Source organism: Natrix helvetica (assembly GCF_964273705.1).
Source record: "Natrix helvetica genome assembly, chromosome: 4".
Lineage (NCBI taxonomy): Eukaryota > Metazoa > Chordata > Lepidosauria > Squamata > Natricidae > Natrix > Natrix helvetica.
This window is the reverse complement of record NC_138550.1, coordinates 116,407,719-116,420,166: the sequence shown is the minus strand read 5'-3', so window position 1 is coordinate 116,420,166 and position 12,448 is coordinate 116,407,719.

The following is a 12,448-nucleotide window of genomic DNA, read 5'->3' as shown; positions in this document are numbered from 1 at the left end:
ACAGCAGGGAATAATGTATTGTACTTAGATTTTTAAAAAATGGAAAGGAAATGGATCATTTTCTGACAACCTAAATTATTTTTGTGCCTATAGATTTCTGGATCAGCCTAAAAACTCTGCCTGTCTTTCCTTCCTATTTATCACAGCAGAAATATATACTGATTTACTAAAAGATTTAGAATTCCCCAATGCTCTTTATTCTATGCAGAGAAAATAACATTTGTTCACTGTGTGGTCTAGGCACGCTGAGATTAAATATAACATAAATTCAAATGGAGTGTGCATATACGCTGTAACCCTAGGGGATTCTCTTATATCTGTTGGTTCAAACAAATGTTTTATTACAATCCAAGACCAGATCATAAACATTAAAACAAGAAAATATAATTTGAGAATAGAAGAAAATTTCATTAATTAAGCAAATCATTTATTTCTATTGTTGGTTCTGAACTTAGTGAAGTCTTATCAGTTGGCTATAGAAAATAGCTATGATTTCAGGATATTCATTTCTTAGGGGGGAAAATTCAAATGCCACTGATCTGAACAGTTGGGCAGTTTGTCTATTAAGGATTGTATGAATTGGAAGCACAATTCCTTGTAAAATATACACTTCAGGAAGACATGTTCTAAGATTACGCCTGCACCTGATGCACCGGGGCATTTTGTATTCAAAAAGATATCTGATTACAGTTAGAATCTGATTGCAGATGGAAAGGCCTTGAAGCATGTTGTAGCAAAGACCAGCACAATTTGGAATAGGATAAACACACACACACACACACACACACAGAGTATATACAGCGGTTGTCTTTGTAGCATGATAGAATCAGTATAGCCTTGGGGCAGCTGCAAGAGTATTGTGGATACAGATGAGACTATGGTTTCTTATGATATGATTCCATTCTTCATTTGCATTCGAACAACTGAAGCTATCACAATAGTGAAGAAACAACTGCTACAAGACAGCACATTAAGCGACAGAACCAACCTCAGTCCAGAGGACATATGTGCCTTGCTGGACCTCTGCCTGGCACTACCTATTTCAAATACAATGAAAATACAGACAAAAACTCAGCTGCACCATGGGTTTATCTGTGCCCTCAGGGTCACCTGAATTGGGCAAATGGGTGTGGAGCTATCTTGGAACATCTGAAAAGACTGTGTTGTAAACAGGAGATAGGTGGTGTCACATTCCCCCACCCCCTCTATTGAGAAAAGGCTGCTCATCCAAGTGGCCTCTACAATTCTCAGAAACAGTGTTAATGATCAGATGACTGCAAGGAATATAAATCCTTCCATTCTCCACCATTCATGCAGAACTGAAGAAGCTACTTGGATGGGAAGTGAAACGTCTTCAAGCCAAACCAAAAAAGTTCAGTTGCCTTTTGAAAAAGCATCCTTGGAACAACCTTGACCTGGATGACTGAGCATCTTCATAGACACGAGGACTACGTATATTTTGCATGCAGATTATGCTTGGTTTTGGCTGAGAACATAACGAACATAATGCAACAAGGAGCAAGGGTCAGAAAATTAATGTATTGAAGACCACAATAGGGCTGGGTGACAGGAAAAATGATTTTAAGTTCTCCAACTTGATTTAGGTCTCCAAAAAGGCATATCAGCTTTGATACTTGGCAGGTACTGAGTGATACTTTGGTTTAAGCTAAAATGATTCCTAAGGAGAGAGTGTAGAGCCATGATGGGAAAACTATGACATGCGTGCCAGAGGCGGCATGCAGAGCCCTCTCTGCTGGCATGCGCACCATCACCTCAGGTCAGATCTCCGTGGTGGTTCGTTCTTGAGCTTCTTTTTCCCTACAAACAATGAAACAGAAGCTCACGAAAGAAAAAGATCTTACCCCTCGCGGTGCTGTCAGTGTTCGGGTGCCTTGCCTCCCACTGGTCAGATGGTCTTCGTGTCTCTGCTGCGCATGCATGCATGTCCGTGCATATGCTCCGAGGACCTAGTGACTGCCTGGAATAGGGCGACGACTGGGGCCTTGGACCGGGTTGCGCCTTTGCGACCTCTCCTGCGACATCGACCCACCCGGGCTCCTTGGTTTACTGAGGAGCTTAGGGTGATGAAGCGCCACAGGAGACGTCTAGAGAGCAGGTGGAGGTCCTCACGCTCCGAATCTGACCGAACACAGGTAAGAGCCTATTTGCGGACTTACCTTGTGGCAATAAGAGCGGCCAAACATAGACATTGTGCTGCTCTTATTGCGTCCGCGGATAACCGCCCTGCCGCCCTGTTTAGGGTGACCCGCTCCCTTTTATCGCAGGGGGCGCGGGAGACACCCTTACAGGGTAGAGCAGAGGAGTTTGGAGAATATCTTCAGGACAAAATCGATCAGATCCGGAGCGGGTGGGCCTCCGTCAGTGGACCAGATGAGCTGCCAACAGCGAGTCTTGAGAGACCATTCTGGGAGGAGTTTGACTCTGTTGCCCCCGAGGATTTGGACAGGTTGCGTGGACGGCTGCGACCTACCACATGTTTAACGGACCCGTGCCCCTCCTGGCTGGTACTGGCAGCCTGGGAGGTGACACGAGGCTGGCTCCTGGGCCTGGTGAACGCCTCATTGGGTGAGGGATACTTACCTACCGCCTTGAAAGAGGCGGTGGTGAGACCCTTGCTCAAGAGACCTTCGCTCGACCCAATGGAGCTAGCTAATTATCGTCCAGTCTCCAACCTCCCCTTCTTGGCGAAGGTTGTTGAGAATGTGGTGGCGCAGCAATTTCCACGACACCTAGACGAATCCGACTATCTAGACCCACGCCAGTCCGACTTCCGACCCGGGCACAGCACTGAGACAGCCTTGGTCGCGTTGGTTGATGATCTCTGGAGGGCCAGAGATAGGGGTTGTTCCTCTATCCTGGTCCTATTAGACCTCTCGGCGGCTTTTGATACCATCGACCATGGTATCCTATTGCGCCGGTTGGAGGGGATGGGAGTCGGAGGCACCGTTTTGCGGTGGTTCGGCTCCTACCTCTCCGACTGGAAGCAATGTGTGTTGACAGGGGGGCAGAGGTCGTCCCTGAGGCCACTCACTTGTGGGGTGCCACAGGGGTCGGTCCTCTCGCCTCTCCTGTTCAACGCATATGTGAAGCCGCTGGGCGAGATCATCCGTGGTTTTGGGGTTGAGTACCATCTTTACGCTGATGATACTCAGCTGTATATTTCAACCCCAAACCACCCCAACGAGGCTGTCGAAGTGATGTCCCGGTGTTTGGAAGCCGTCGGGGTCTGGATGGGGGACAACAGACTCAAACTCAACCCCTCCAAGACTGAGTGGCTGTGGGTACCGGCGCCTCGGTTCAGCCAGCTGACCCCATCGCTGGCCATAGGGGGCGAACAGCTGTCCCCTGTGGAGTGGGCGCGCAATTTGGGCGTCCTCCTCGATGCCCGGCTGTCAATGGAGGACCATGTGGCAGCCGTGGCAAGGGGGGCGTTCCACCAGGTTTGCCTGGTGCGCCAATTGCGCCCCCTACTGGACCGGAGTGCCCTGCGCACGGTCACTCATGCGCTGGTGACGTCTCGCCTGGACTACTGCAATGCTCTCTACATGGGGCTTCCCTTGGGACGCATCCGGAGACTGCAGCTAGTTCAGAACGCAGCCGCGCGGGTTATTATGGGAAGTACTCGTTACTCCCACGTAACACCTCTCCTGCGCGAGCTGCACTGGCTACCTGTGGCCTTTCGGGTGCGTTTCAAGGTACTGATTACCATCTTTAAAGCGCTCCATGGCATAGGACCTAGGTATCTGCAGGATCGCATCCTACCACACACGTCCCTGCGACCTATCCGCTCACACAGAGAGGGGCTCCTCCTGGTGCCGTCTGCTAGGCAATGCCAGCGGGCGACACCTAGGAGTAGATCCTTCTCTGTGATGGGCCCAACCCTCTGGAATGACCTCCCCCCAGACATTCGAACTACCACCGACCTCCGTTCCTTCCGGCAAAAGTTAAAGACTCACCTATTTCAATCAGCTGGCCTGGCACTTTCTTAGTTTTACCTCCCGGGGATTTATTCATTTTAATTGGGTTTGGGGTTTTAATAAGCTTTTAATGTACTATATTTATTATTCTATATACAGTCTTGCAACCTCCTCCACCTACGTATTTAATTATTTAACTGTTTTATGTATGTATTTTATAACGCATTTTAGTGACTGTACACCGCCCCGAGTCCCTTTTGGGAGAAGGGGCGGTCTATAAATACGAATAATAAAAATAAATAAAAATAAATGCTCATGTTTGTGCGCACGTTCCTGCATTCACACATTCATGCACATGTACACTTTTCATTTTAGGCATGCGCAAATGCAGTTTGGGCACTCGGTGTCTAAAAGGTCATCACTGGTCTAGAGAATGTAGTGGGCAGGCTCAGCTTAAAGTGGTCAATGGATATTGGACTGATCTCAGAGCAGAAAAAAAATGGTAAGTGAACTGTGTCAATTATAAATGTTCTAAAACTATGGGAGATTGTGGGCTGTTTAAAGAGGAAAAATGCGAATAGCTGTGGATGACTAAGCTTCTCAGATATGGATGAGACAAGATAAAACCATTGTCACAGAAACATAGCAGAAAAAAAGGTGATAGGGTATGCTTGTGTCACCATTTATTCATTGTTTTCCACTTTCCTATTGGTGAACAGCAGTCCTGATTGTTTCATGGTGTTCCCTGCTTGCTCTTAGTATTTTGAAGTTGGCAAAAATAAATGTGATCAGTTGCCTACCTAGTGCTTTGGAACAATTAGAAAATAGAAATAGTGCCATGTTTGTCTGAGTGTTTATTTTCTTTGACTACACAGATGGCCATATTGTCTTGCAGATGCTCACAGCAATATCCAAGCTTTTTAGTTACAATAAAACAGACTTCTAATATATTCAAAAAGCACTCCACATACGTTTTCTTTTCATGGTGTCTATCAGTGTAGGACAAAATATTATGCATAGAATGACCCTTCGAAATTAATCAAAACCCAGCTCTCAAATGCGTCCACCTCTATTAATTATCACAGATGGTTTCCATCAGTAAGTTATAAAAAGGAAGATCTTTGGTGGTGTTTTATGGCTTCCTGGCTGTAATTTTCTGGTTGTGGCCTAGGATTGTACTGAGCAGGATACAGCCAGGCAAAAATCTCTCCTGCAATAGAGAGGCAGCATCACAAATAAGCAAACAGTCCATGGAAGCCATTATCTGCAGACGAAAGGAGTCAAAAGACTTGAAAGATTGCAGGAACCACATTGGGAGGAAAATAATGACCACACTGTAAAAACAAATACAATATTCCAAGGCTTGCTTGCAAGGTCCTGGCTGCCTTTCTTCAGCTGCAGAATCAAAACATTTTTACCACCCCTGAACTTCCTGAACAAACCCCTGCTCCTTAGCACCTACTGTGCGCTGAGGTCATGAGGAGCCAATGTCAGTTTGACATCAAGAAAGGTTCACATTTTCAAGCAAGCCCCGGGTTCAACCGAGGGGGGGAAAATGTTTTGAAGGCATTTCCTTTCAATGTATTTCATTCTCCGTCTGGCTATTTCAAAGAGCTCATATTTCACTCTTAATTTCAACAGGCTTGAGAGGAGCACTCAGAACACCTTCTTCTTTTTTAAATTGTCTCCATAGATTGTTTTTCTTCCATTTAAAAGGCAGACGGTCATTCCATTCTGGCAGAGTAGAGCCGGACAGCTGGCTCACCCTTTTTAGGTGCCATGACACTGATCAGACTTTGGACCTGCACTCTTATCTCCCTCTCGTTTTACAATGTAACCTTTAAAAAAAATGAAATTCCTTGATTGAAATATAAAATGTTTATTTTTATTATACTTGGTTGTCTAGTTCGCTTCCTTAATCTTTTTTCAACCCAATGCCTTCTGGAAGACTGGTGTGTATGTGTGGGGGGAGGTGGGGAGTCCTGCCCAGAATATTATAAAATAGCACATTTTTATTTGCCTGATTATGCTTTTTAGGGAATGAAAACGACAGCATCAGCAGTTATTGCCCACCTCAGACTGGAAATGTTATAACTGCAGGAAGAAAAATACGGTTGGTGAAGAATGGAAGTCTGAAAAAATTTGGTTCACATAGAGGTAGTCCTTGACAAGTGACTGCTATTGAGCCCAAAATTTCTGTTGCTAAACAAAACAGCTGATATGGGAATTTTGACCCATTTTAGGAACTTTCTTGCCACAGATGTTCAGTGAATCCCTGCAGTTGTTAAATTAGTAATGCACTGTTGTTAAGTGAATCTTGCTTGTCAGAAGGTCACAAAAGGTAATCATGTGACCCCAGGACATTGGAAATGTCATAAATATGTGTCTAAATTTTGATCACGTGACCAGGGGGATGCTGCAATGGTTATATCGCCACGATGTAAAAAAGATGTGGAGACTCTAGAAAGAGTGCAGAGAAGAGCAACAAAGATGATTAGGGGACTGGAGACTAAAACATATGAAGAACCGTTGCAGGAACTGGGTATGTCTAGTTTAATAGAAAGAAGGACTAGGGGAGACATGATAGCAGTGTTCCAATATCTCAGGGGTTGTCACAAAGAAGAGGGAGTCAAACTATTCTCCAAGGCACCTGAGGGTAGAACAAGAAGCAATGGGTGGAAATTAATCAAGGAGAGAAGCAACTTAGAACTGAGGAGACATTTCCTGACAGTTAGAACAATTAATCAGTGGAACAGCTTGCCTCCAGAAGTTGTGAATGCCCCAACACTGGACGTCTTTAAGAAGATGTTGGATAGCCATTTGTCTGAAACAGTGTAGGGTTTCCTGCCTAGGCAGGGGGTTAGACTAGAAGACCTCCAAGGTCCCTTCCAACTCTACTACTGTATTATTGTATTATTGTATTATTATTGTATATATGTGAAAAACTGTCATTAGTCACTTTTTTCAGTCATTGTAATTTCCAATGGTCACGAAATGAAGTATTGTAAATCAAGGTGTACCTGTATTTATTTAGGTTTTCTCTCTTAAAATGCAGGTGAGTAGAGGGTTAGACTAGAAAACCCCCTAGGTCCCTTCCAATCCCATTCTTCTACGATCTATGTTCCAAAATTTCTATTGCTTCTTATTATCCCTGCAAGGATGAAGAAAGATGAAAGATAATGATGGGTTCAAAAAAAAAAAGTAATGAGTTTTGATTTCTGAACTTGAGGGCTTAAATCTGGAGTTAGTTTTATACTGTACTTCCATGACATACTGACAGGATTGTCGCTGGGGAAAGGAGAAAAGCTGGCTGATACAGACTCTGAGTGATTCTGAATGGACTCCATATGTATTTACAAATTACAAAAAGCAGCAACTATGAGGCAAAAAAAAAGCTACAAATGTAATTTCAACTCACCAGGCTAACGAGCAAATGGAAATCTTGTATATCCTCCTTTGGGAAAAATTATAGATTCATCGTTCAGTGAAGTTTACACATTTCCTTATGGGGAGACTAGTGAAGGTCCTTGTCTTAAAGATTTCCTGTCAAGCGCTTCAGATAGGCTTAGTTTATGCTTCAATCGTTTGTTTTCTTAGAGTACAAAGCAAAACTTCAGCATAAAATAGCATGAGATCAAAGGGAATGTTATTGTCTCATTCTTTGCAGTTTCCGGGTGTTGTTGTCTGATATTTTTTTTGCACAAAGCCAACCTGATCTGCTAACAACTAACAACTTAAACTGTATCAGGGGATATTTTTAGATAAACAGATCCTTCCTACCTTTGACATTTCTGAAGCAGCGGGGTAGTAACCTATGGGAGGGTAGGGAATATGACTCCTGCAAATGTTTCCCTTTAAGCCTGCCAAACTATCTGTCACACTTATGTTTTTGTTTTATATTGCTTTAATTAAAAATAAATACATAACTGGGAAATTGGCATGTTAAAAAAAAAAAGCACGAGGCTTTACTATCCTTAGCTTTATTCCAAACAAGGTCTTTTGGCCCCATAAGCCTTTGGAGACAGTAAAAGTGGTGGATGATGGCAGCCCAGGATCTTACTGGATGCCACCTGCCTAGAAGCAAGTGAAAAGTCAGCTGGGGTGGGAGAAAACATTACACAAATTTTGACAACATGTCTAGAAGTCAGCTCTCTCAAGTAAATAGGAATTTTGCTTTTGAGTAAATAGGAATTTTGTGCATGACCATGACTATTTGGGAAAAAGGAAAACTCTTTTGTAAGTACGCTTATATTTTTAAATTCCAAATGTGCATATTTATATTCCACTTTTTGCTCTGGCGCGCAAAGTGGAGTACATAATGCGCTCCTGTCCCATTACACCCTGAAACAACAGCCCTGGAGGAAGGTGGATTGAAAAAATCATTCAGTTTCTATGACAGACTGTGAACTTGAAATCAAATCTCCGTTAACCTTCACCAATACACCACACTGGATCCCCTGTGCCTATTTTGACCCAAATCATTACCTACCGCTGGCCTATTGTTAAGAGCAAGCAGCCTTGATCTTGAAAAGATGTTAGGAGAAATGAAAAGGTTGCTTGGCCCTAGGAAAATAAAAAGCCTGAGAAAGAGACACAGGACAGCCCCTTCTTGTCCTTAAAAGAGGCAGTGAAGGTTTGGGACACTTTCAAGATTCTGTTAATTTACCCAACAACAATAAAGTAGTGGAATTCCTGCTGTGTCTATTTCTAGACTTGGCTTTCCTCAAAAGATTGATACGTACTGGCACTTCTTTAGCCTGCTTCTATTGTGTCCCGTTTCCCCCCCCCCTGCATTTCTAGTACAGGTAGTCCTGGACTTAGAACCACAATTGAACCCTAAATTTATGTTGTTAAGTGAGACATTTGTTAAGTGAGTTTTGCTCCATTTGATAACTTCTCTTTCTACAGTTGTTAAGTGAACCACTGCAATTGTTAAGTTAGCAACACGGTTAACTGAATGTGGCTTCCCCATAGACTTTGCTTGTCAAACGGTCGCAAAAGGTGATCACATGACCCTGGGCCGCAGCAAAGGTCATAAATACGAACCAGTTGCCAAGCACCTGAATTTTGATCACGGGATCATGGAGATCCTGCAAAGATCATAACTATGAAAAACGGTCATAAGTTACATTTTTCAGTGCCATTGTAAGCTTGAACGTTCACTAAATAAACTGTTGTAAGTCGAGGACTCTCTGTAGTTGTCATCGTAGCTAATTCATGCGACCAGTTAGTTGCATTTTAGTCAATTTAAGTCCTTCACATAGCAAGTCATTTGGAGGTTGCATTTTGCCACATGAAACCTGCAAAACACAAGCCAGAGGCTTCATGTGGTGAGTGGCTATGCACAAATGGCTGCACACGGAGTGCAGTCAACACACAGGGAGATTAAAAGAAGTCAGCAAATAGTAAGTTGGCAATACATTTTAACTTCGTTCCATTCTGTGTAACAGAGATAGCTTTGATGCAAAGATTTACAAGGAACTGAATTCCCATGGGTCATCTTGTCTGACAAGTGCCTTAATCCAGGATGCATTGTTGTTTTTGTTTAGGGTACTAATAGCGTTTTTTGTATTTATCCACCTAATTTTTTGCAGTATATAATTGTATTAACGATTTTTAAAAGGAAGATTCAAAACTAATACAAACTAATATAAAGTGAGGAAAGGAAAAGAAGAAGGAAGAGAAAAAAAAAAGTTAAAAGTTCAAGAAAATGAAAAAAATTAGAAAAGAAATAAAAAAGACACAAAAAGTAGCTTCCAATCTTCTTTACAGCAGTTATAAGTACAGTTAGACCCTATGATTACAGTGTAACTCTCTCCTTTCTATAATCTAGTCTTTCTAATAATCAGAATCATAAATCGTAAGTTCTTTTTTTTCTTTTTTTGTTTCATGCAAAAAGTTTTTAAGAGGGTTCCCATTCAGGAATAAATGTAGACACTGTCTTTTTCCTGATCAAAGAAGTCAATCTAGCCATAAATTTTGGAGTGTCTTTATACATTCTAGACAATTTCACTGGTGACCTATAGCAACACTCCGCATTAGTAATTTGAATTTAAAATGTATACTGTCTAGACTGAAAATCTGATTTCAAGACTCTTACTGTTTTCATTTCTTCATTGACAACATTTATGTGTGCGGTAATAATGCAAGGGAGGAGCATGGATGCTTTTAGTGTCATGTGTGAAAGTACACCAGACATAAAAATATGTCTAACCAGTCTCTCCTGGAAAATTTCCAAGAGAAAATGAATTACAAATTCTTTCAACAAAACCTGAATCCCTGGGCAGCTTGTCCCATTATTCAACAATTTGGTTTTACATAATGTTTAACAGTTTGTAACCTAAAGCAGTTGGTTCTTTTCCTACATTCACTTGATATGCCATCTTTTTTTCTCTTCCTTTTTTGTCCTGTTGAAACATACTCAGTTATTTCAACTCATTCTTTGACTCTTGAAAGTCATAATCCCAGCACATCCTGAATATTCTTCATACATTTTGAATTATTATCCTTTTTATGACATAGGATGCTTCTGCTCAGGACATTATTGGACATTGTCCATTAGCCATTAAACTGTGTTTCTAAACTGCTCTGTGCAAGGCTAATTAATTTCTTTACATAATACTTTCTGCTTAATTTTTTTAAATTATCACATTAACACTGCAGCACATGATTATCTGTACACTTGCATTTTTTTAATGCTGCAAACAAGAAAACTGTGACTAATGTATCAGATGATGCACATGAATGAAGGAGGGGACACAATTTTTTCTGGTTGTGCTCACCATCTTGCCTTTTTTGATCCACCTCCATGGACACCAGAGGTTCTGACCAGTTCTGGAGAACCGGTAGCAGAACTTTTGAGTAGGTCGGAGAACTGGTAAATACCACTTCTGACTGGTCCCCCCCCCATCTATTCTCTGCCTCCTGGGACCTAGCTGATCAGGAGGAAATGGAGATTTTGCAGTAACCTTCCCCTGGAGTGGGGAGGGAATGGAGATTTTACAATATCCTTCCCCTGCCACGCCCACCAAGCCACACCCGCAGAACCGGTAGTAAAAAAAATTGAATCCCACCACTGATGGACACCCCTAATTTCCAGGTTCCGGTGAAATTCTGAGATAGTGGAATGAAATTACTAAAATGCTTAGCAAGGTGTCAGTTAGTTTTAAAAAATAATTAACTAACAATAATTTAAACTCATTTAAAGAGAGCCATGCAGACCATTTAAGAGTGTAGCAAATGCTCTGGCAGCAGTAGGTGCCAAGTTACTGACCCTTGTGATTTATTCTAATTCTCTTTTTTTATTGCCAAGAGGGTTCGGCAGCTTGCAGGAGCCAATGAACCCTGATTATGTGTATTTTTGAATCTTGTCCAGAACAGGGGCTATTTGCTGTTTGACTTAGGCAGCTACTAAGACTAATTGACAAAGCAAGTCATATGATTAGATTAGGCATCTATCTGAAGCAGCTTATTGAGAAATGATGAAAGACCCACACAGATTGTTAGTGATTTGCTTCATCGTTACTGTCTTCTTCTCATACGGGGAAGGGAAAAAGTTTGTAAATTGTCTGGTCAAAAATGGAATTCCTATTCTATATCCTGAGCTAGATGTGGTAATCCCACTAGTTTTAATTTATTTAGCATGAATAGATTTATTAACTTAGAATTTAGTAAATTTCTTTATTTTGTATTAACTATTTATTTATTATTGATGGCTACACTTCAGTGGAAAAGTCTGTAACTTCTCCCCTGAACCCAACTGGATGACAGCCACATTATGCCTAACAGTTGCTTCTAATTCACATCTTTGATTTTCATCTTTCATTTCTTTTAATTCCATTAAAACATACTCTTTATATAACAGGTAGTATCTCTGTATTCCCTGAAGCATTCTCCTGATTTTCTTCTCAGCAGTCAGAGAACATCCAGTGTTGCAGAGGGAACTGACCTTCAATTCACCCTTGCCAGATTCTGAAAATTTAAAGCTGCGGGATTTGCTAGATACATGGTCCTCCTGTTCTTCTGACATGTTCCCAAACCAGTATGTATACACTATCCTTAGAATTAGAATAGATTTATTATTTCACTGGAACTGAATTTCTCGAAACGTGTATGCATAAAGGTATACACTAAGAGAGGAAGGGAAATATAAGCACATGCTCTCAGTTCTACCTTACTGGCAGTGGACCAGCAGACTAGAAATCTTGGAGGCTATGGCATCTACTATGTTCTATAATATATTTTTCTTTGTTTTGTTGACTTTATCTTTTTCATTCCCATTTCCATCCCCATCCTCCAGGTTTACAAAGAATTATTTCTACCTTAATTTTGGTTAGAGATAAAACTAGCAGTTTACCATTTCCTTTAACTATTTTGATTTATCTTTACTTGGGGCCTTCTACAACATCACTGTCTTTATTGTTCCAATCTCATCAAAGCAGTCTGAAACTGATCTGAAATCAGTCTGAAATGGGTCTGGACATCTCTTCCATTCTATTGATTGTTTTTTT